The 23,831-nt window shown below is 35.0% G+C and overlaps 1 long non-coding RNA gene across 1 annotated transcript; it reads right to left on the bottom strand.

Annotated features, from left to right (window-relative positions):
- Positions 1-808: 808 nt before the first annotated feature.
- On the bottom strand, positions 809-23,196 carry LOC116657457. The gene is made up of 4 exons (XR_004312539.1): positions 23,186-23,196; positions 20,311-20,316; positions 8,555-8,561; positions 809-1,139 (listed from the first exon to the last, which is right to left on the bottom strand). It is a non-coding gene; the product is annotated as an uncharacterized LOC116657457 (long non-coding RNA).
- Between the last annotated feature and the right edge of the window lie 635 nt (positions 23,197-23,831).

The raw sequence follows: 23,831 nt of genomic DNA on the forward strand, positions 1-23,831 counted from the left end.
TTAGTGAATCTGGCCTGCACTAGTCAGAAAATGTGAAAGATTTAAGAAACAGTTAAACTGTAGTCTTCCCTTAGGAAAAATTGGTATTTCTTCAATGAGTCAGAGCATATGTTAAAATCATTAGAAAAAGAATGAATTTTTGTTATGGTTGTGTGGGAAAATACAGGTTCCCTGTGTATTTAGAAACCTAAAATTTAGTCCATAATGGACTATTAAAAATAAGGTCATTTCAGATCTCTGCAAAAAAAGGGAAGAAAAAGAAAAAAACAATTGGTTAATGATGAAAAAGATTAAGACTGCATGAAAGAATGTTTGCCTCATGATGTCTGAAGTATATTCAAACAGCCTTTTATTAGTGTAGAAAGAAATCAAAGGAGCAGCCTTTTTTTTTTTTTGAAAGAGAATTATGTTTTTTTAAGTTGTCTTTCTATCCATCTTTAATGAAATTGCTCCTAGCAATACTGAAGTAAAATTAAGAATAAACATATATGTATCCCAAGTCAAAAGTAACTTTCATATAGAACTTTTTACCTTGCTGGCAGTAGCAATAAGCTTGGATAAAAGGTAAAATTTGTACTTCATACTGGACGAGGGAAAAAGCAATCTTATTTCAGTTCTCTTGCTGATTATATTAGATGGCACTGCAAGTTAGTAATATGTCAAAGCGTAAAATTTCACATTTCTGAAAGCTGTAAAACCTTATTTTCAATGGGCTTCTTTTCCAAAACTTGTTTTTAATGTTTACATAATCATAGGAAAAACCACTGGGTCAATTTCATCTGTTACAGCTTTAATGATTTATCTTCTTTTTCCTAGAGTTCCGCTGTCTTGTGTTTGGGCCTGCTACGTGTTAGCCACACATATTCTGTGCTAATTAGACTTTTATAAAATATCACTGATTCAAATACTATTCCAGATGAAGTTCTGATTTATTAAATTGGTGCCACTGGAATATCTGAAACAGTACTAAGTTATAAAATAGCCTGGTCTTCTAACTTTCATATCCTGGATGATCATGCTTGGGAGGTTTCGAATGTCATTGTTAGAGATATTCCAAATTATCTGAAATGCTTCAGATGAGAGGTATAATAGCTTTGCAGCACTCATGTTCCCATGGCAATTTGTGAAAGAAAACCAAGCTCTCCTCTTTCAGTTAAAGCCAATTTAATCCTTTGAATTAAAGAGCTATGTCCAACTTTATAGCAGCTGAGAAATCAGGAAACATGAACTTTTGGAACTCTATCTCAGGATATGATTTTAAGAGGGAAAAGTTGATAAAATACCATTTGTGTAATTTATTTAATCTCCCATAACCATTGTGTAAGGGCATGCAAAAATGTCAAGGATAGGAATTTCAATGCTTATTGTCTGCTTCAAGCCCAGAGGAAACTACAAGGCAAAATGATGAAATACCTTTCCTAAGAAATTGAAAAATTTTCTCTAGTCCCAGACATTGCATGTGGCCTTTCTTCATCAAAACTCAAACCCTCAAATTAAAATATGTTACTCAGAAAGCAGTAGTCTTTTTCAGAATTCTGAAACTTGATAATGTCTTATAACCTAGTGTATACTACTTTCTACTATTTGATAAGCTTAAACCCCCTCTAAGACAAATCTCAGTGCATTCCTAAGGATGCGTTTTTATTTATTTATTCATACAGGCAGAATTCATTAAGAACCAATGAAACCGCAAGCATTGTGCTAGATTCTGGGGAAGATAAAAAGGAATAACAAAATATTGTCTGTGATCTGAGAACTCAGTCACTGGCTGGAGAGAGACAGATGTGCAAACAGTGCTGGTTCTACTGTATATAAAATCAAATACTGAAACACAACGTGGTACAAAGTAGAGATAAGTACAACATGTTTTGTGAATGCCAAGGAAAGAGCAACTAATTCTGTTAGATGGAGCAATGGAAGCTTTAAAGTTAGAAGGAATATTTGAGCTGGATCTTGAGAGATAAATAGGATTTTATGAATCAGAAAGAGTGCAACCTTAATAGACAGCTGAATCTATTTACACAGACATAGAAGAACAATGAGCTTTGCTGGTTTATAAAAGACCATCAGTGGTGATAAAGTAGAGACCTTATTTGAAGGAGACTTGACAGGTGAAACTGGAAAAGCAGGAGAGTCATGTAAAAAAAGAACACATATATCAAGTTAAAGGGTTTGCTATTGATTCGATTAATGGTGACTGAATGGAGGTTTTAAGCCTAAAACTTGTATGATAAAATCTGTGTTTTAGAAAAGTTCTCAGGTGAGCAGAGAGAGAAAACTAACAGGGGAAGAGACTGCTTACAAAGAGGACTGATAAAAGGTGGCACAAAATAGTATACAAGATTTTGAATGTTAATGCAATAAGGATGGAGGGGAAAACATGGGTTCAATTGTTTCTTGGAAAACTGGATGGAGTATAACATGGAAAACATAGAAGAAATATACAGGTATGGGAATAGTACAGGAAATGGAGGAGAGGAAGGATAGTGAGATTGGTTTTGGACACTTTAAGCTTAAATTGTCTTCGAGAGATAGAAAAGTTATCCAGTAGCTCAGAGGTCAGCAAACATTTTCTGTAAAGGGCCAGATATTAAATATTTTGGGTTTTGTGAGTCATATACATCTCTGCCATTCTGTCATGAAAGTAGTCATTGATTCATATAAATAGGTGACACTGTTCCAATAAATTTTATTTACAAGAATAGGTCCTTTGATCATTGTTTGCCAAACCCTACTGTAAAGTGTTGAAAATAAGTGACTTTTGCAAACATGCCATTGTCTCAGGTGCATTCCCTCTGAACAGATGCTACAAAGGAGGTGCATGCAGCGAGTTTACTGAGGAGTCCACTTTAGAATGACAAATGTAGAGAAGTAAGGAATGCATGCTTAAGCAGAAGTAGAACTTGAACCTGTGGTATGCTGGCATCAGTTTAACAAGTTCTCTGGAAAAAAAAAATCCTTGATTTGTAGCATTAGCTGATTTTCATGGTGTATTTAATTATTTAAAGCTATCAACATAAATTCACTGAATGCAAAATCGGGAAGGATGCACAAAACTGCCTCCCAGCAGACACTTGGAACTGGCCCCAGCACATCACTGAATTGAAATATAATGCAGCTGCAACAGAGGACTCAGCTGATCCCACATAGCATTTGGGAGCTCAGATGCTCTCCAGGAAGAGCAAATTGAAACAAGAGGGCTAGGTGTTTAAATCTTTATAGTCATTGGGAGTGAGCTGCCCAAGGAGAGGACAAAAAATCCATTGAGCTAAGGACAATTCCTGGAGAAGAGTTAGCTGGGTAGCTCAAAGATGGGGGTATCTCAATACTGTGAAGATTATCTGGGCTGAACACCACAATACTCATGGACTACCAGGTAGGAGACTGAGTTTGTTTATATGAAATTATATTTGATTCAAGTTTTTTTTTTAATAATATTTAGCCTCCCAAAATAACAGCAACTATAATAGCAACTATATATGTCATGATCCCACCATTTCACAAAATACATCTTCTGAAGTTTTCCACTGATTATTTTATTAGTCAGGTTGACTTGCTTTGTGAGAAAGTGGGAAATGAGTAAATTAAGCAATGTCTATATCATTTGATACCATCAATAATAGTACCGAAGTTAACAATTATGACTTTCATCCTTTGCTTAATTCAGTATGTTTCTTCTCATTAAGAATCAGCCTTAACCATAACAATGAGCATAAGCATCTGGAGACAGAGAGACACATTTAAAAAATGATTCATTATGTCATTTTATACCTGACAGAGTATCTGAACCTCTCTGAGACTCCTTTTCCAAATCTATATGCTGAAAATAATATCTATTTTGCTCATAGTTGACATTAGATGTAATCTGTACTTTCAATCTTGCCTATCATCATTTTTCATGTGTTCAGTCTGTTCAATAATACTAACAACAATAACAAAATTTATGAATTATATCTCTTCCTTAGACCCACTGTCTTATTTTGTCCTTTCTTTCATAACCAACGCTCTCAAAATTGGTGTCTACACCAGTGCTTCTCAAACTTTAATTTGCTTAGCAATCACCTGGATATCTTGTTAAAATGCATATTCTGATGCAGCAGTTGTGAGGGGATGCCTGAAATTCTGCATTTCTAACAAGCTCTTTGCGAGGGCTGATGCCATTGAGCCATAAACCACTGTTTGAATTGCAAAGGTCTATTCCTTACTCCTCTGCCATCAGGCTCAGATAATAGACTGGATAGTAGAACATCATTCATACCACTTGACTGCGTAGCTCCAGTGATCTCTTTAAAGTCAAATCTAATGCATCCTTTTTAGTCCCTAACTTTGGTGAACTCTCAGCAGCCTTTGATATTGCCAACAATGTGATGGAGCTATTATCACTCCTAAGCAGACAACTGCCATCTCATCCCCAGGACTCTCAGCAACTAGTGAAACCATAATCAGTTGGCCTCACTGCAATTTAGCAGATTTCACCTTATCCCTGAGAAACCATGTAGTCATGTATTTCTCTCTTCTCTCTTATCCCTTTACATGGTTAATCTCTTCATCCTGTAGTACAAAATTTAGACTCAATCCCTCTGAGAAACATTCCACTTATAGGAAGATGGAGAATATTGCGAAATTAAAAGAGAGAACAAAATAATTCTTATATTTTTAAACCAGACAACAATATGCATGCTTTTTCTATTAAAGCATGATTTTTGTTTCTTTTTTTTTTCCAAGAAAAATGTGAATCATGTGAGTTGGCTAGTGTAATGTCATGTCAATTTAAAGCACTGATGTGTTCTATTATCTGAGCAGGCAGATGCCCACACTGATCTGTAAAAAAAGGGGGAGTATTGTTATACCATACCAATAAGTACAGTTACTCTTTCTACTAACATACAACACACACACACACACATACACACACAAACACACACACACACACACACACCATACGCACAATATATAGCTTAAGAGTTCCAACAATTTGTATACTACCATGAGGACATATAAAGTGGAAGAAAGAGGTTAACACAAAACCCACTCTATATGAGATTAGCAGATCAGTTATTTAACTATTCAATAAAAGAATCTGCGGGATTTCAAAGGGAAATTTTCAAATGGGCTATTAATTGATAGGAGAAAACTAAAAATTAGTTTCAGTTGAGTTCATGATCCAGTTAGTGGAGTATACAAAATCTTGCTGGAATTGAAGTCATCATGCACACTAGGAATAGATACAGCCTAGATACAAGGATAGCAGCGGATATCAGATCCATTCTACATTTCAGGAAACTGAGGCATGAACAAGTTAAGCAATGTACCCACCATTACATAGCAAGTAAGTGACAGTGCTAGAGTCCCCTTCAGGCAATATTATTCTGTAGCCTGCACTTGTAATTCTTAAACTATGTTCCAGGCACCTTTCTTGGAATTGGGGGCAAACAAAATATTCATGAGTCCCTGCCCTCATGAAATTCGCATATCTTATATTTGGCTGTGACCTTCTTTTTTGTGGAGATTTGGAAAGAACTAAATTAAATATGTAAAAGAAGACAGCTAGAAGTGTGAAGTTGGGCACATTTTAGTAACATCTATTTGTTCCAATTTCAAGTGCACACTGATGGAATTAGAATCAACCTGAATCCCCAGATTACAGTTGAAGTGCCCTGTATACATACACACACATATAAACATGCATTCATAGAGATATACAAGGGGATACATACTAAATAAGTAGAGTTTCTTTCCCCAAATCATAAATATTCAAAAAAATGTTTAAAAGGTTTAAAACTTAAAACGGCTACTCAGAAGCCATTAGTTGTAAGAATGACATTTATTAAGAGTACTTCATTACTTTGGCCACATCCCGAAGCAATCTTTAATAATTTCTTTAATGGAATGAGCAGATCAGAACTGTAATGAACCTCTTCAACTTTCTTTAATGGCTATTTTATTAGCTAAAATAGATATTTGCTTCTTTGTGTTTGAACCTCTTATAAAAATCCCGCATCTGTCACACTGGATGTTAAAAAATAAAAATTGAAACCAGCTCTCTTTATTTTGATCAATCCAATCTACATATACTTTGAAGCCAGTCAAATCTAAGTATATTTCTGAGGACCAAAAAAGACATAGAATACAGAGCTAAAATAACTTCAAAATTCCAATACTTTTCTTTCTTCTACAGTGAGGCTTGGAGATCTTTAATGATTACAAATATCAGATCAATGTCCTTTGGGTCTATTGGACACCAAGTGACGTGGCAAGATCATCACTGGTGGAGCCAGGTCAAAGTATGTATAGGGGGCATCATTGTGCCCTCACCCAAGAAGAGGAGTCCTGAGCTGACACTTTTGTCTAAAATTTCTGCTAGAAATTAGTGAACTCACTGTTGTCAATCAAGTTATGGGGCAGATTTATTGAGTCAGTAAATTAGACCCATAAGCAATCTGGTAGACTTTTTATAGCCTGGAAACTATTGCAGAAAATGGAACAAAAAGAGTTACAGCTATTTGACTGGCATAGTCTCTGGTGTAAGGTGGCAAAAAAAAAAACAGTGATGAAGTTTCAGATTGAAATTATAAAATCAGTAAGTAAGCAAGCCCCAAATTTAATTTTTTAGATGTTCTAGCCATACCTAAAAAACAAAACCTCTATAACACAGTCACCTTCAAAAATACCACTTTCCTCTTCATAACTGAATATACATGCATACTTATGTGTACACCTCTAAACAAAATCAATTCATACATACCATCTGATGAAAAAAAGTGATTACAAATACTTTTTTATATGGCTTTATGTAAGTCTGCAACACATACTATATATAAAGTTTCTTTTCTTTCCAATTACTACAATGTCAGAAGGTTAGCCAGAGAGGAAAGGAAGGAAAAGACATATGCAGTTTTGTAGAGCTGACATTTTTTTCAAACCATTTACAACTCTAATTTTTAAAATGCAAGGACATTTTCAAATACAACATAGAATTGGAGTGCAATACATGCTCGGTAGGAACAATTCTCAGTTAATGGTTCAGTCTTAGTGAATTATGTTTTTACAATGGGCCACTTCAAATCCTTTTAGCAAAAAGTGAATATAAATATAGAAGTAAATAAAATAAACAGAAACACCATAAAACCGGTTTATATCCCTTATGTAAAGTAATGGTGAATTCACTCTTTGCAAGAAAACAAACAAATCTCACCTAGCTAAATTTAATATCTTATTATTGAATTCTAGCTGCCCCTGCCTCTGAACCCTCCTCCTCCCAGTACAATGTTTTCTGCCTCACCTTGGCTTCCTCATGATGATAAAATGCCAAATAATCCAGAAGAAATTGCATAAGAAATGGTAGGGGGAACCTAATAACAAACTCTATTTCAACTTTAGCAATAGGAGGGAAATAAAAGTGCTATTATCCAAATCCAGAAGATTGGGTAATTGGTAAATTAATTAATACCACTGTAAGTTGTGGACCAAAAAAGTGACACATTCTTACCTTAAATATTTTATTTTGACTTAACTTTGAAAGTGTGTTATTTGTTTGCTAAACTTTTGACATAGGGCCAAAGCTTTTTATCAATGCAGATTTGACTGGTGTTTAGAATCACCTATCTTGAATAAACAACACCCAAAATTTAACATCAGTTTACAATATCTCAAACTGTATCAAGAACAGAGGAAAAATATGAGTAGAATGCTTTAAAAAAAAAAATGCGTATCCCAATCTTTCAGAGTTGACTTGCCCACATCCAATTCCACAGCACTTTCCTCAAATATTTTTTTCTCTCTTTCTTGAGTCTTTCCAAAGACCTTCAATTTAGATTTCATGACAAAGATAGTGTTTTTATTTTTGCACTCATAGTCCATTGGCTTCTGTAATAGGCATTTGAGTTTAATAATTCAGCTTAGTGACAATCAACTGGCGTAGTAGGAAACAAACAAGGCTGACTCTAGTTAAGCACTGAAGTCAAGAAGGAGGATCAGGGGTGGTGAGGTCCTGGACAGGGGCCTAGTAGAGTGAGCACTCAACCACAATTGCAATGAGAGGTCCACATGTTTTTCTAAGGGAATGGAGAATGTTGGTTAATCCAGTGAGTCTGTGAAGTGCAGACAGCTTAATAGGGCTTCCAATATATTTATGATTAGAATACAGTGGTGCCTTGTGAAGTATAAGGTCAGGCGTGCAGCTGTGACTCAGGCGCCAGAACTACTGATTGCAAGAGGCACTGGAGGAAACCCAGGAAGTGTCTGGTGGGAGAGGAGGGGCACGGCCATGGAAGGCTCCCATGTAGTATCACTGTAGTCTGATTTACATGTGTCTTCCCACAGATGAAATTTCTGTACTTTCTAATTCACTTAAGAAAAAAATGTTTTGTTTTGTTTTTTTTTCTGCCACCAACAGTTTCTGCTTTGATTTCTTTTTTCATCCTGGAAAAGTAAGTCTAAGATTTAATTTTTTTTGACCCCACTTTCAAAGTCCCAGTGAAGGACTTTTCTTTATTATGTGTCCATCTCGGTCCAAAACAATCTGTATTGGGAATGCCAAGCTTTTTAGTATAACACAGCTGCTTTTTGGAAATGTGCAGAAATGGGGAGAATGGGCACAACTTGAGAAAAAGCATTGAGTATCCACCTCAGATACATTTTCTCCAACTCTGGGAAAATGGAAGAATCACAGGGAAGGCTGAGTTTAAATTAAAAAAGTTCAAACTAATGTTCCAGGTGCAGGGAAAGTTTGAGACCCACAGGCTTACAAGACAAATTAAAAAAAAAAGGCAAGGCCAGATCACATTGAAGCCATTAGCCATATTAGGAATTTTGCTAGGTTAGTTTGAGTAAAATGAATAGCTATCAAAGAGTTTTAAGTAAAGGGATCATTTTATTTCAGTTAATGTTTTTAAAAAGATCATCCTGGTCGCAGTTTCTAAATTACTTCAGTTAAGACTTGCATGACAAATGGAGATGAGTTAAGAGAATAAGGATAAGAGAAATCTTGTAATTATATTTTAAGTCAAAATAATTATAATAGGGAACACTACAGCAAAATGTACTGGTTTATATTTTCAAAAATACCTTATCTTTGTGGAACTGTGATAAGATTTATGCTTTTTGACACAAAAACTGGACTCATCCTCTCTCATTCTAATGCCATTGTTTCTGGAGTTGAGACGACCTGACTGTGACTCTGAAACAATCCTTAAACATTCTGGGCTTTAATTTCTTCATATTTAAAATAGGATATTGTTACCTATGTCATAGAGTTAAATTTTTGAGGTCTAAATCTTAAGTACCTAGCTGCATACCTACTGAATAAAATGTACTCAATAAATGGCAGTGGTACTTCATTCTGGTATTAAGCTTCCATAACCAAAGCAGGTGACTTATAATATAAGATAGTAAATAATAATGTGATGAGCAAAACTTTACTGCCTGAACCTCCATTATATTGAGCCAATTTACATACTAAAGCTTAGTGGACAATGAAACTGCTCTCAGCACATAAAAGCAGATTTGGGACAAGGTTTAACCAAAGGACATAATTATTTTCTAAGACTGATTTCAAAGGATGGTAACTCAAGCTACCTCAAGAAAAAGTGGGATGATTTTAATAATGCCTGTATAATGGACTGGAATAGGAAATCTATTAACAAAGTGAGACAGCTCTAGAGACAGGCTACTCTCTCCTCTCTCTTCTCCATTTGTCTCTCAATCTCCATACACATCTAATTGCTGTCTCCCACTGGCTTGGTTTCTTATAAAAACTTAGTCTCTACTTACTTTATAATTTCACCTTTCTCTGGATCTTCTATTATTATTGACCCTACTTCAATTGCAAATTAGCAAATTCTTCCTATGTTTTAATTCAATTAGCTCTAAGTATGAGCTATTTCATACAGTGATTCAGTGATCATAGGCCACAGCAAAGTAGGTAATCATATGACTTATGTACATTCTTTCATAACATGTCAACTGTTAACTAGCATCTATAATCATCTGTGTTTTAAGGAAATCTTTTTTTACAGAGAAAAATATCATCCAGTGAAGGCATTGTTAGATCAAGCTCATTTTGAAGCCAACTAAAGCTAACTAGTTTTGTACATTATCAATTCTTCACAATTAATTACTGTTAGCAATTCCTGAAATAGGGTCACTATCAATTTATTTACAAACATAAACATAACACTTATAAATACTAACTCATAAGTGGAGAAAGTTTGGTCCATTTTGAGCTCAGTATAACTGGAATTAAAATCAAATTATCATCACTTAACTTGTAACATGTGAATTTAGTTGACTTATCCTAGTTGTGAGGAGTCAGCATCCTTATTCTTCTCCAGTTTTACTTTCCTAAATCTAACATATTGCTAAGTAACTCTAGAAAGCCCCATGGAGTGTCTCAGAAATACTCATGTAATACCTGTATTCCTACAGAAATCTCTATCTGCCTATATTTCTCCTCAGCGGCTGTCTTGTTTGATGCCCTTGAATCTCTCCAGAGAGGAAGGTCATCTCTGGTCTGCTTCCTGAGCTTGTGGGGAAATCACCTCGCCTGAGATGCTGCTCTCTGGCATATCACAGAGTTGCAGAGCACTCAAGGTACCAAAACTATGCTGTGCTCTTATATACTTATATTTAACACATGTTTGTTGAATCTGTATTGAGTTCCGGACAGGACGTGAAGCACAGGGGATATAGCAGTAAATGAGACACTTATGATACTTGCTTTGAGGAGTTTATAATCTAGAGCAAAAGAAAGAAATTTAAGGCCCTGTTATGTTCACACTCAATGGGATGTCTCCTATAAAGAAGTAAATAAATGACAAGTATTAGCAAGAATATGAATAAATTGGAACTCTTGTGCACTGTTAACACGAATGTAAAATGGTGCAGCCACAGTGAAAATAGAATTACTATATGTCGCAGCAAATTTACTTCTAGGTATATACTCAAAAGAATCAAAGGCAGAGTCTCCAAGAGATATTTGTACACCCATGTTTATAGCAGCATTATACACAGTGGCCCCAAAGTGGAAGCAACCCAAGTGTCAATCAATAAATAATTGATACACAAAATGTGGTATATACGTGCAATGGAATGATACTCAACCTTAAAAAGGAAGGAAATTTGGACAAATAAGACAACATGGATGAACTTTGAGGGTATTATGGTAATGAAATAAGCCAGTTACAAAAAGACAAATCCTGTATAATTCCATTTATATGAGATACCTAGTGTAGTCAAATTTATAGAGACAGAATACAGAATGGTGGTTGCAAGGGGCTGGTGAGAGGAGTGAATGGGGAGTTGTTTAATGGGTATAGAGTTTCAGTTCTGCAAGATGAAAATAATTCTGGAGATAGTTTGCACAACAGTGTGAATGTACTTCACACCTCTGAACCATATATACTTAAGAGTGGTTAATTTGGTTAACTTTATGTTATGTGTATTTTACTAGAATTAATTTTTTTAAAAGTCCCTGCTGTGTTTCTTAAAGAATCCCTTATAGTGATGAGAACAATATTACACAACCCCAACTGTAACTTGCACATTACCATCTGCTACATATGTCCCTGATCTCTCAAAAACCATCTTTAAAACTGCTTTTATGTGAAATCCTTTTAGAGAATTAAGAGCCAATCCCTAAAACCAAGAGAAAAACCAGATACCATATCAATAACACCATAAGTAACTTCCTTTTCTCTTTGCTTTGAGTACTAGAAGAACCTCCTTCTCTCAGCTCCTTACCAAATTTCTGCTGCTGAGCCAATCTTGTAAATGGATACCAGATACGTCGGAAGGAAGGAAGAGTGTTGACAACCTCACATGCCTGACTGCCTTCATCTGAATTGAATGAAATGCATTATACCATAAATGGACCATTCTCTTCCTTACACTTTGGCAAATATTCATCAATATAAATTTCACATGAACAAGGGGGCTGAGTCTAAAAAGCCACTGTTCTCATTATATTCAGATCTTGAATAAATGCAGTATGTCATTCAAAATGAAATTTTAAAATTCAATGAATTCATGAAAACACCATAACATGTTAAAGCTAACATTTACTAAGAATTTACAATGGGCAAGGCACTATTCTACTATTCTAAATGTATTTACTTACTTAATTTTCATAACAACCCTATGAGCTGAGACAATGGTCTGCACTGTGAAAAGGAGGAAACAGAGACATCAGGAATCTTGCCCAATGTCACACATACGATGGTGGGCTACAGTTTTCACCTCAGCAAATCAATTCCAAGAATAAGTAATCTTAATCATTATTCAACACTGCTGGATGCAGAAAGTAAGATTCACAGAGGTGAAATAATTTATCGAGATCATACAACCATATAATAGAAGAGCCAGATCTCTTACCCAGTCCAATGGCTTTCTTCCCTTTTTCATATCCAACCAATCAAAGTAAACATTCTGTAATCTCTCAGTAAGACAAAGTAGTTCTATTCCTTGCTTGTCACAGCACAGGAGGTTGTTAGAATTTAAAGGATGGACTTCAGCAATCAGACATTCCACCCCTTTATCATATTATTCTTCACCTCTTTGTATTGATAGAATTATCTCAAATTACAACACTTATTTATTAATTTTACTCTAGTTAATTCAAGAGTTTATAATTCCGGGCAAACATCATGCATCTTTCACTTGTCCTTAAATATTATCACTATTTAAAGATTTTTAAGTAGTGGAGTTAAATTAAAGCACAGCTAAAATATAGTTACAATTTTAACAACATTTTAAATTAAAATACGCTTATTTTAATATCATACATTAATTCTCTTCCTGCATGTTAAATGGAGAATGCCATAATATATTTCTTATGTGGTCCTGAGATTTGATTATGTGTGATATTACTGACCTTTTAAACTTTTTTTCTTCCTTTTACATGAGATGACATTTTTTGGTTGTTTTTTGAGTTAGTACCTAATCGATTTAAGTTTTTGAGAAAAGTATTACTTAGAAATGTATTTAGAAAAACAGTAGTTAGGAAAAAACGACACAGTATACACAATATAAGTTACTCATTGATCACTGTCCTTTGGCTGGCACAATTCATAGTTTGACACCTTTCCTTCTTCTAGGCATTAAGAAACTATTTGATATTATTAAACATATCAACTGTCACCAAAGTGAGTATAATTCACATTGCTCTAAGTATGTACTATTACTTTTATATGGAAAACGATTGTGTTTTGTTGTTTACTGTATGTAAACATACAAAAAAAAAAAACTTGACAAAGACTTGGCTTTTATTTTCAAGTAAACAACTACTGTAAGTCACTTACAGTCTACCAAAACAAAACCAGAACTCTGCAACTTGAAATCAGATCACAGCTGTGTTCATGCATAGCATTCTAATTTAATCAATAGCCAACAGTCTATTCTGAAGTGATAGCAACCATTAGAGTTGTCTAAGCAATTCTTATTTTTTTCTCAAATCAATCCACATATTAACAGAGCAAAATAACAGAAAAAATGACTACTTCAAGCTTTTTTCCCCCATTATTATTCTCAAAGGGGACTAGTACAAAAGTGAGGCAATGTAAGCTGGTCATAAAATGTTTCAACAAGAAAAAAAATCACAGCATAAAGATCATTTTTGTTGAAGCTAAAGAGAATAATAGAAAACTGCGTTCTCTCAGGGATGGGGCCAAGGCCCCAGTTCTACTGCTATTGGAGAAAATGCTGTGAGTTCAAGAGTCAAACTGGTTTCTACTATAAAAGCAGTAGATTATTCTGTGATTAGTGCCTGAAACTGCTAAGCTTTACTGCCCCTTTTATTTAGCTTTACCTTCTCTTCTCATATAACCTGGTATCTGGTAACTCTTTATCTTCAGGACGTATGAAGTTCTTTAATGTTTTACATAAGTGGATACATATGAGTGAGATAAAATTTAAGCAATCCGAGGTAACAAACTGATTCCATCTTGAAACAACAAATCTGAAATTGCAGTTGTTATCAATTTGTTGTTATCTGAGTACAAAAGTGATATAATTAAACGCAATCAGAATATATGCATTTTGGATTTCTCTCTAGTGATGGTGATGGGTTAGTATTCTTCTACCAACTTGCCCTCACCCTCCTCTTTGAATACAAGAACAGACCCACATTAGCAAGGTTGTTGGCACTGCTTGGAAATTTGATCATGGTCATTGAACAAGTTGAAGTAATGGGCACAAAGAAAAAAAAATCCCATGATGTTAGCCCCAAAAGATGGATGTTCCAATTAATTAATAAGATAGTCAGATTCAGTCCCTGACTGATACTAAAGATTTCAAAATGAAGAGGGCAGAATTCATGTCAGAAGAATTAATGTAACAATAGTAATATGCCAGAATTATCTACATAGAAATAGCACTGATACAGAGTCCAGAAATGCTAAAGTGGGAATACGGCTGAGACTAGAGCAGGGCATACACAAAACAGCCTCCTGTGTAGGGACATGTATCTTTCGGGCTGCAATGTGTAAGCCAGTTTATTGTGCACACACAGAGGCCTCAATCAATACTGCTTGAACATGATGATGATTATAATCATAATTCACAGTTGGTCAATGTTTCAGTGTTCTGGAAGAATTCTAACTAATTTCTTTAAAAAAAATGTTTCTGCAATGTTGTTTTGTTTCAAAACAAGAAATTTTAAGAAACAAATATATTAAGAAACTAAGTATAGTTAAAAAAAATACTCAGGCCTATTTTAATGAATCATCACTAATGAATTTTGTACAGCTGGGATATGCTTTATTTTATATACGCATATATAGAGAGAGGACAGTATCCACAACTGTAGCCCATTATGAGATTTTGTTTGTTTTGTTTATCCTTAGATCACCCTTTACTGGTGAGATTCATTTGGACCCTGACTTGATATTTAGTAACTGAAAGGTAGACAGCAAGAGAGATTTGAGGAGAGTTTCAGGTAATGTCTGGAGAGTATAAGCAAGCAGGCTCAATGCAGTGACTGGTTTTGAAAAAGTAAGAAGCTCAATATTCCATATTAGTCCACACAATTTTTTAAATTGTATTAATCAAGGTCACTATTTGGTATATACAAATTATAATAATTCAAAGAGAGCTCTGTAAAGGAATAACATACAAGACTGGGAGCCCTGCAGCGAGACCATGAGGGACAGAACGATTCCACACGGGGAGAATCCCAATGGCCTGAGGAGGGAAAGGGTTACCACCATTCAGAGCAGAGAAGTCTCTCTGGAAAAACTGTCTCAAGGAGTTGAAATCTTTAGTCAATGGACTCAACTGGATCCTGGCTGCACCACAGGGAGGGAGTGAAAGTAATAGTGATTCCCACCTCATTCTGCTCTTCCAACCTATTGCCTGAGCTCCCCAGTGGCTAAACCCACTGGAAGCCTGAGGCAGAGAACCCTTGACCGTGATCCACATAGATCAGTTCTTCTGCGTGGCACAAGTGGAGAAGGGCGAGGAGCGGTGAGGGGGTGTGGGGAGGAAATCATCAAGTACATGTATCAGAACACAGAGTCATCCTTTCAAACCTTACTGGCATGTAACTATTTCTTTAGAACCAGGCTGGGAAATGTATCAGTTCTGCCTTTAATTTCTAAAGAAGAAACAGATACTTAAATGTACTAGGCATTCATTTCATAAAAGCTGTTTAAGAAGTATTTGGCAAGGGAGCTAAGAAAACAAGCTTTGGAATCAAGCTGTCTGGGTTCAAATTTTCCATCAACTCTTTAGCTATGTAACATTGGACAAATTACTTAGCTTTTCTGTACATCAATTTCTTCATTTCTGTAGTAAGGGTATGATAAGCCTTAATTCAGAGAAGTATTTTGAGCATCCAGTGAGATAATAAATGTAAATTAATGGGCAAAATTAAAAGCAAACCTCAAAAAAAGGACAACTACTATTATCATACTAATTTTTAGATACATTAACAACAAAAGGAATGGATATCGAGGATGAGCTCTACAGTTCAGGCTCTCAGAGCTCTCTCCTGCTCATCTTTCCTAGGTTATTTTAGACTGAAGAACCAGTGTGGGTGAGGATGCAATGCTGAACTCAACTAGGTTCATCTCGAGATTCCTGAAAACTCTTGGCACAAATTGGAAATAACAGAAATTTGTTGGGATTTTCTTTCTACAGAACATATTGCTGACAAAGATAAGTGAAAGTAAGAGTAGGTCTATTTCTGCTCAGTGTGGGCCTCCTGGAAGAACAAGCAGCTGGAATCTGCAAATGCACCCCTGTAATGGTTTTGACTGCAACACGGTCCTGTCACTCCCTTCTGAAATCAGATGATGCCATTTGTCATATTCTGAAAGGAGCACCACAACAGGTGAATGCAGAAACTTCTTCCCTGCATAAATCTTTGCTCTCTCATGAAGTTAATCAAAAGAAGCCTGGAGAACAGGCGGGTTACCTGTGCATGGTTTACTTCATGGGTTATAAGGTTTGTAAAAAAAAAAAAATTACCTCTTCACAAATTGCAGGCTATCCAACACTCCTGCTGGCTGTCATGTCCTCCTGAAGATGTAAGCATATTCATCACTGCACAGGGTGCCTGCCAAGTATGCCTTTATAAGCAAGGCTTTTAAAACAATTTGGACTCTCTTACAAGATCTGATGGAAGTATGTTTCCAATACCTTGATTTTCTCACTGGCTTGATTTGGTAATATAACCCAATACTGTAGGATAATTAATATTTCCACAGCTGCACTTTGTATAACGGAGGTCTGCTCTCATAAGATTTCAAAAATACCTCTTATTCTTATTAATCCAGACTAACATGTTCAGAACAGAAAATATAATAAAAGATAACTGTGCAAGGATTTGTTCTTTCTCTGGCTTCTGTATCCCCCATATCTAAGCCACAGCACTAACAGATTTTCAGGAAAGTGTTCTAACTTCCTTGGTGTCCTACAACAGTATCTAGTAAAGATACATCTTAGGTTTTCAAATTTGTTAATTAGGATAACAATTAGGATACTTAACATATCAATGTATCAGTTTTTTAGGGTTGCCACAATAACGTACCACAGCCTGGGTGACTTAAACAGAAATTTATTTTCTCACACTTCTAGAGGCTTAGAAGTCAGCGGTGAAGGTGTCTGCAGACTTGTTTCTTCAAAGGCCTCTCTCCTTGGCTGTAGATGTCTGTCTTCTCCCTCTGTCTTCATGTGGTCTTCCCTCTGTGTGTGTCTGTGTCCTACTGTCTTCTCATAAAGACATTGGTCCTATTAAATTAGGGCCCACCCTCATAATCTCATTTAATATTAATTACCCCATACTTATCTCCAAATATTCTGAGGTACTGAGGGTAGGCCTTCAACATATGGATTCTGGGGGAACATAATTCAGCCTATAACAGTCAACTGCTGGAGAAAATGATCAAAATATGCTTCTGAGACCAATAATTTTAAACTTTATATCAGGAAGTTCGGCAGAGTCAAATTTATGATTAATGAAATATTGTACCCAATACTATTTTCAGTCTTTGCATTGGTGCGTCCCTCTGGAATGTTCTCCCAAGGATAGTTCCATGGCTCACTCACTTTCCTCCCTAAGCCTTTACTTACTGTCATCTTCTCCGTGAGACATCCACTGATTTATACTTGGACACAGCCCTCCAAACCCTCCATCACACTTTTCCTCTCTAATGCTCCTCAAAGCAATTATTACCTACTGAATACCTCACATCTTATTTTTAATTGTTCCTCATTTTCTATTAAACTTTAAACATAAGGATTTTTGTCTAATATATTTACTGTAATACTCCATGTAATAGGAGATTATTAAATATTTGTTGAGTTAATGTAAAACAGTTTTATAAATGTCATTGTCTTTTATTAAATAAGAATAAAGAGTAATTTATTTTCTCTAATTGAGTCTCCTAAGTACTAGTATTACCTTAATATTATCTGTGGGGTCTTTTGGGAGGTTTAAGTGCATCTAAGATTTGTATTTCCAGATTTCTCTAGCAAGCAAAGAACCTCTTGCCAACATGATGCTAAAAATTCCAAGCACACTCACTTCAAACAGATACTGATTTAAAACACCTCTTCAGGTACCTTGGAATGTAGAAGAAGAATGTGATAATAAATGTAACATTTGTGAAGAACGATACGGAGATCTAAAACTTGAGTCAGTGAGAAGCTGGATAAAATGAGATTGGTTGAGGTAAGAAACTAATTCCAGATTAACATGTACAAAGTACAGTGGTGCCATTCTAACTTATTAACAGAGTAATGGCTTGAGAAATGAAAAGAATGAATATAATAAACCCAAGAAGGTAAAGAGGGGGAATAGAAATTTTGGAGCAGTGAACATTTATATTAGTTGTCCCATTTAGGCAGCTTAGGAGATCTGTTGGTTTGTACAGAAAGTACTGGAAAAATGAGAGATTCAACCAAGCCCACGCATCTTTTTTAGAGTAGCTAGTCCGGCATACTAGTACCCAGACTATGTACTTCGTTAGAATTTAATAATACAAAGGAAAGTAATTTTCTTTCATAAAAATATATGTTTAAATGATGACTGTGATTGGATCATCATTAATATGTAAGTTCAAATTAAAAATGAAGCATCTTAGTTTCATGGAAAAATGAAAGAAGATAGGAGGCCTGAATTCTAGACCTAGTCCTGATACTTCTAATTATATGGTTTAAATTTAAAACGATCACACTGACTGCTCTATGGAGAATAGACTTTTGGGTGTGTGTGTTAGAAGTGGAAGCAGGAAAACCATTAAGAGGCCATCATGGTAGTCTTGTTAGAAACGAAATTCCTTGGACCAAGTGAAAAGAGGAGGTAGTTGGGTGTGGAGCTTATGGTGACAGGATGTGCTGAGGAAGTTGGGTGTGGAGCTTATGGTGACAGGATGTGCTGAGGAGTTGGCTGTGGGATGTGAAAGAAGAGAAATCAAGGATAAATGCAAGACATCAAATACTGTGCTAGATGGTAGGGCTCAAATGGTAAACAGTAGCAAAAATAAAATGGCCTCGATTTAAGTAGACTATGGTCTAAGAGAACTCTCACTAAAAGGTATTCTTCATAGTTAACTCAGCACATGGTCCTGTTGTTACAATACAGGAATTGCTCCGTAAGTTTTAATGAAAGAAATGAATAAATTAATCAAGCCCCTATATTGCTAAGTATGTAGACTTTCCAGAATAATTATTTGATTTTTTGAACTTTCATCCTCCTCTTCAGAAGATAGTTTGAAGTTATACATTTTTATTCACATAATGATATAAATTAATTAGAGCTAAATAAGACTAAATTGAGTTTATAGATACAATACCATAAATATTCATCCCTCCAATTTCAATATTTCTCATGTCTCCCTTCTTCATTTTTATGAGATGCTGTAATGTCTCTTTGCTATGGATAATATGCTAAGCCAAAAACTATTAATGTGTATTTGTTTTGTGTTCAGTTCTTTTGTTCAAATTTTCAATATATTTCTGATATTATGTTTATATATCATCATTCCAATGTTCCTATCTTACAGTCCCAAAGCACCAAATAAACCAATATTTTGCTTGATATTTAATTGATAATCTAGTTAGTTAATTTCATCTATAGAGAAGATGTTCCTCAAATTCATTTCTCACCCCACCAAAAGAAAACAAACAAACAAGCAAATGCAAAAGCGCCTTCCAGCAGTGCATCATAACAAGGTAAGCTGTTCATGGTCAGTTTGATGCCAAGGCAGAGCTTAACTGTCTATTATCCCTTGTCTCTCCCCTTCACCCTCATAATAAACTTGAAATTGCACTTTTGTGATCTGAGTTTACCATAACATCCCTGCTTTAACCTTTTAAAAATTCCTTTGAAAACATCTCCAGAGAATGTTTTAAAGTAAGGAAATTTAGAAAAATATACATAATGTTATCAAGAACTTCAACTTGTAAAAAAAGCAAATATATTAACTGTTTCCAGATATTATGGACATTCTGTAGAAATACAGGGGCACAGACTTCTATGAATTGTTTGCAAATTATTCCCAAAAGGGGTGAAATCACATTTCCCAAATATCAGACTAAAACTTCCACAAACAAGAAAAAAACACCTACATATAAATCTAAATAAACTTGAATTTCATATATATAAGCACAAATAGGGCAAAGGTTTACTGTAATAGGCTTAAAACAATATTCAAGAAGAACGCTAATTAAAATTCCTATAGTTTAATAATTATAAATTGTAGATGGTTCTACCTAATTATCACCATAGGGCACTTTCCAAACTATGTTCTTATCTCTACCATTTTCTACCCTAGTATTAACAAAACTTCTTGCCTTTCTAGTGATACTGGCAACAACTTTCTCTACCTCCCCTTCTGACTCTTCAGCAATAAGACTAATAAGAGTAAATTCCTTTTCTGTATTAAAATACGACCTTAAAGAGTGAAGGGAAAGTGGGGGAGGGTACATGGGGGGAGGGGCAGGTCATGCCAGCACAAAAACGGACATGAGTCTGTGCACATGCATATACACACGCATGTGAATAGATATTTATTTTAAACTTTTATTTGTGCGTTTAAACCCATCATTTGTTGCAAACTGTTTGACTGTGAAGCTTTTATAATATTTTGTTTTATTTTTAGAAACAGTTCTTTCATTTGGGGACAACTGTACAAAGTGTTAAGAAAAATGCAATGCTGATTTGGCACAGAAAAAAATATGATCTTTATATAGCTTGTGCAGTGTGCTATTATAAATATCTCTTTTCAGGTCTTTCTACTTAGCTAATTTGTAAAACTGTGCTTTATTTTTTCTTGGTCATTTTAACAAATGTTCACTAACTGCCTACCTCTGTATTTCATTAAATCTAGCAAGTCATCAATGGTAAATTATACTATATTATTTTATGCACATATAAGAAAAATAATCTATTCAATTGATCTATGATCTGCTATCAATAGTAAATTACATCCTGTTTATAAAGATATTTTAAAAGTTTTAAAATGTACACTTCAGACTAAATGAAATCTAGTACATACAAGAGATTATTTTAGATGTCCAGTATATAATCAGTGGAAGAAAAAAATATTAAAGTCCTTGCCCTCACAGGGAGTACATTTCAGAAAGAAAAACAAACTGTAATAGACAACACAAATATATGAATGAATTATCTTAGATGTTTATAAATGCCATAAAAATAGAAAAGACGAGTGCATTAACCATTTAGTAGAGTTGCTGAATAGGGTGGAATCATTTAGGTGATAACATCTAAACAAAGACTAAAAGAAGTGAGTGATTTTTCCATGTGGATTTTTGTGATGATCACTCCAGGCAAAATGAAGAGCTAGTGCAAATGTCCTGTGGCAGGAATGTCCTGGCTAGAATGAGGAAAAGCAGGGAAAGGGATATAACCGGAGAAGTGTGAGCAAGAGAAAAGCAAAAGGGAATGAGGTGATAAAGATAAGAGGGAGTTGGATCACTTGGAACCTTGTGGGCCATCAAAAGGACTTTAGCCATACATTGAGTAAAATGGAAATCTTCTGTAGTGTTTAGAACTGAATAACTTGATCTGGTCCCTGTTCTAACAAGATAATTCTTGCTGCAAATAAAAACTGTTAACTGTGCTTCAGGTATGAATAGTGTTGAGAAGAAATCTGACTTTGGATATACTCTGAAAGTAAAGCTAACATAGTTTCTTAACAGATTGGATGCAGAGCTATAGAAATAGAGAAGAGTCAAAGAATGTTCCAAACATTTTGGCCTGAGTAACTAAAAAGGTGCAGTGTCCTCAACTGAAATGAGAAGGCCATAGGTAAAGAGACTTTTGGGAAGCCAAGAGTTCAATTTTGGACATATTGATTCATGGTGTCTTATAGATTCCAAATGGAGATATTGAGTAGGTGGTTGGACATATGAGTATAGAATTTAGGAAAGTGTTCGAGGGTTAGAGATACAACTGTGGCAGTCACTAGTGTGCAAATAGTCTTCAGTCATGACACTGGGTGGTGCATCATGAAGAGAAAGAGTATGGACAGATAAGAATAGGGAGCCAAAGCCTGAGAACTTGAAGATGCCAACATCAAGAGTTCAAGGAGAAGAGGAGAAACCAGCAAAGAAATCGAAGAATTGTTCAGTAAAGTAAGTGGAGAATCAAAAGTGCAAGTGTTTCCAAGGGGGAAGGGGGTGGGAAGGGACAGACTGGGAGTTCAAAATTTGTAGATACTGACAGCCATGTGCAGAGTAGATAAACAAGATTATACAGTGTAGCACAGGGAAATATATACAAGATCTTGTGGTAGCGAAAACAAAATGTGACAATGAATATATGCATGTTCATGTATAACTGAAAAAAAAAGTGCAAGTGTTGTGAAATCAGATTTAACCTCGGTAAGCTACGCAGTCTAGAGTAAGTGCTCAATAATTGTTAAATGAGTAAATTGTCTTTTACCCATTGCCTATTTTATGGCTCGTGTACACCTATTCTCTCAGCCAACTACAATAGAGTGATGATATCTGTTTTTCTGCTATACATTCCTCTACCTCTAAAATACAGAATTCAGATAAAAGATCCCTAGCAAGCTCTTCACAGTAATCAAGGGGTATGAGAGGGTGCATTGTACATAAATTCATAAAGGACAGATCAGGGAAGAGAGGGGATAGGAAACTCTTTCTGTCAAATGGTGATATTTATGGTCAGTTCTGTTAAATTTTTCTGGGTGACAAAGTTGACAGTAATGCTCAAAATGATGTTTGCAGATTATAAATAGATTTAAATTCTTTTCTTATTTCCTTTCATATTTGTCTTTTCGTAACGAGAACAGAAATGCATTCATCCAAGCAAAATAGTAACCATCATAATTGCTTGTAGGTGTTTTTTGCTTTTGGTCATATAAATTCTAGTTCTAGTTAGGTTCATGAAGAAGAATTCAAGCAGACTGGCTGAACATTTACCACCCTGATGAAAAATGGTGTTCTAGGGAAAAAATGGTGTTTTAGGTACAGCATTTCAATTTTGGTGCTGTGGATAAAAATGTAATAAATCAAATATTTATATGCTGTTCATTTCTGACAAAGCCTGTTCAGGAGGGACACAAAAAACACTTATTTTAGGAGGAACAAAAGCCTAGATAAAAATCCCTATCATATAATTGACTGCAGTTTAGAGTTTACTACTGCTATTAATGGGCATCCTCTATTAGATGGTATACTGAGATAGTATTAGACAGGTGACAGGAAGAGAAGGATTTATGAAATAAACCAAGGAGAGATAACACTGAGGTTACATGGAGACATATAAGTCAGAGAAATTGAGGAGTAGATAGAAATAGCATTACAAAATACATCAAGGTCAAGCAACTCATACGGTAGAATTGAGTGAATCAAGTCTGATCTAACACTGTCAGACTATTCTGGAGACTACTGCAGTGACAGACAAGTCAGAACAAACCATTCAAAATATATCACTGTGTTTGTCTTATAAAATAATAAATTATATATGTGTGTGTGAGTGTGGTGTTTGTGTGTTTTACATATATATGATGTAATATAATTAAAATGATTTCAACTGAAAGGCTAGAAAATTCAGAGTAATTGCAATGAATAAAACAGTAAAAGGATAGTTACTCAATTTAGGACAAAATTTTAATATTCTTTTATATTAGTAAGTAATTACAGAGAGTTACAGAGTTGGGGTCAAATAATTCAAAATAATTCAAAGATTTGTTTATAATAATCTTAATAGTTGTCACATCTTCCATCTTCCTGTCCCTTCTATCTATCTAATGAATTCATTCCACATAAAATATGGCTTTAATTATGTTATCTTTTTTGCTATAACTGCTATTCAGAATTATTTAATAACTCCACACAAAGAAGTA

Source organism: Camelus ferus, chromosome 2, assembly GCF_009834535.1.
Source record: "Camelus ferus isolate YT-003-E chromosome 2, BCGSAC_Cfer_1.0, whole genome shotgun sequence".
Taxonomy (NCBI): Eukaryota; Metazoa; Chordata; class Mammalia; order Artiodactyla; family Camelidae; genus Camelus; species Camelus ferus.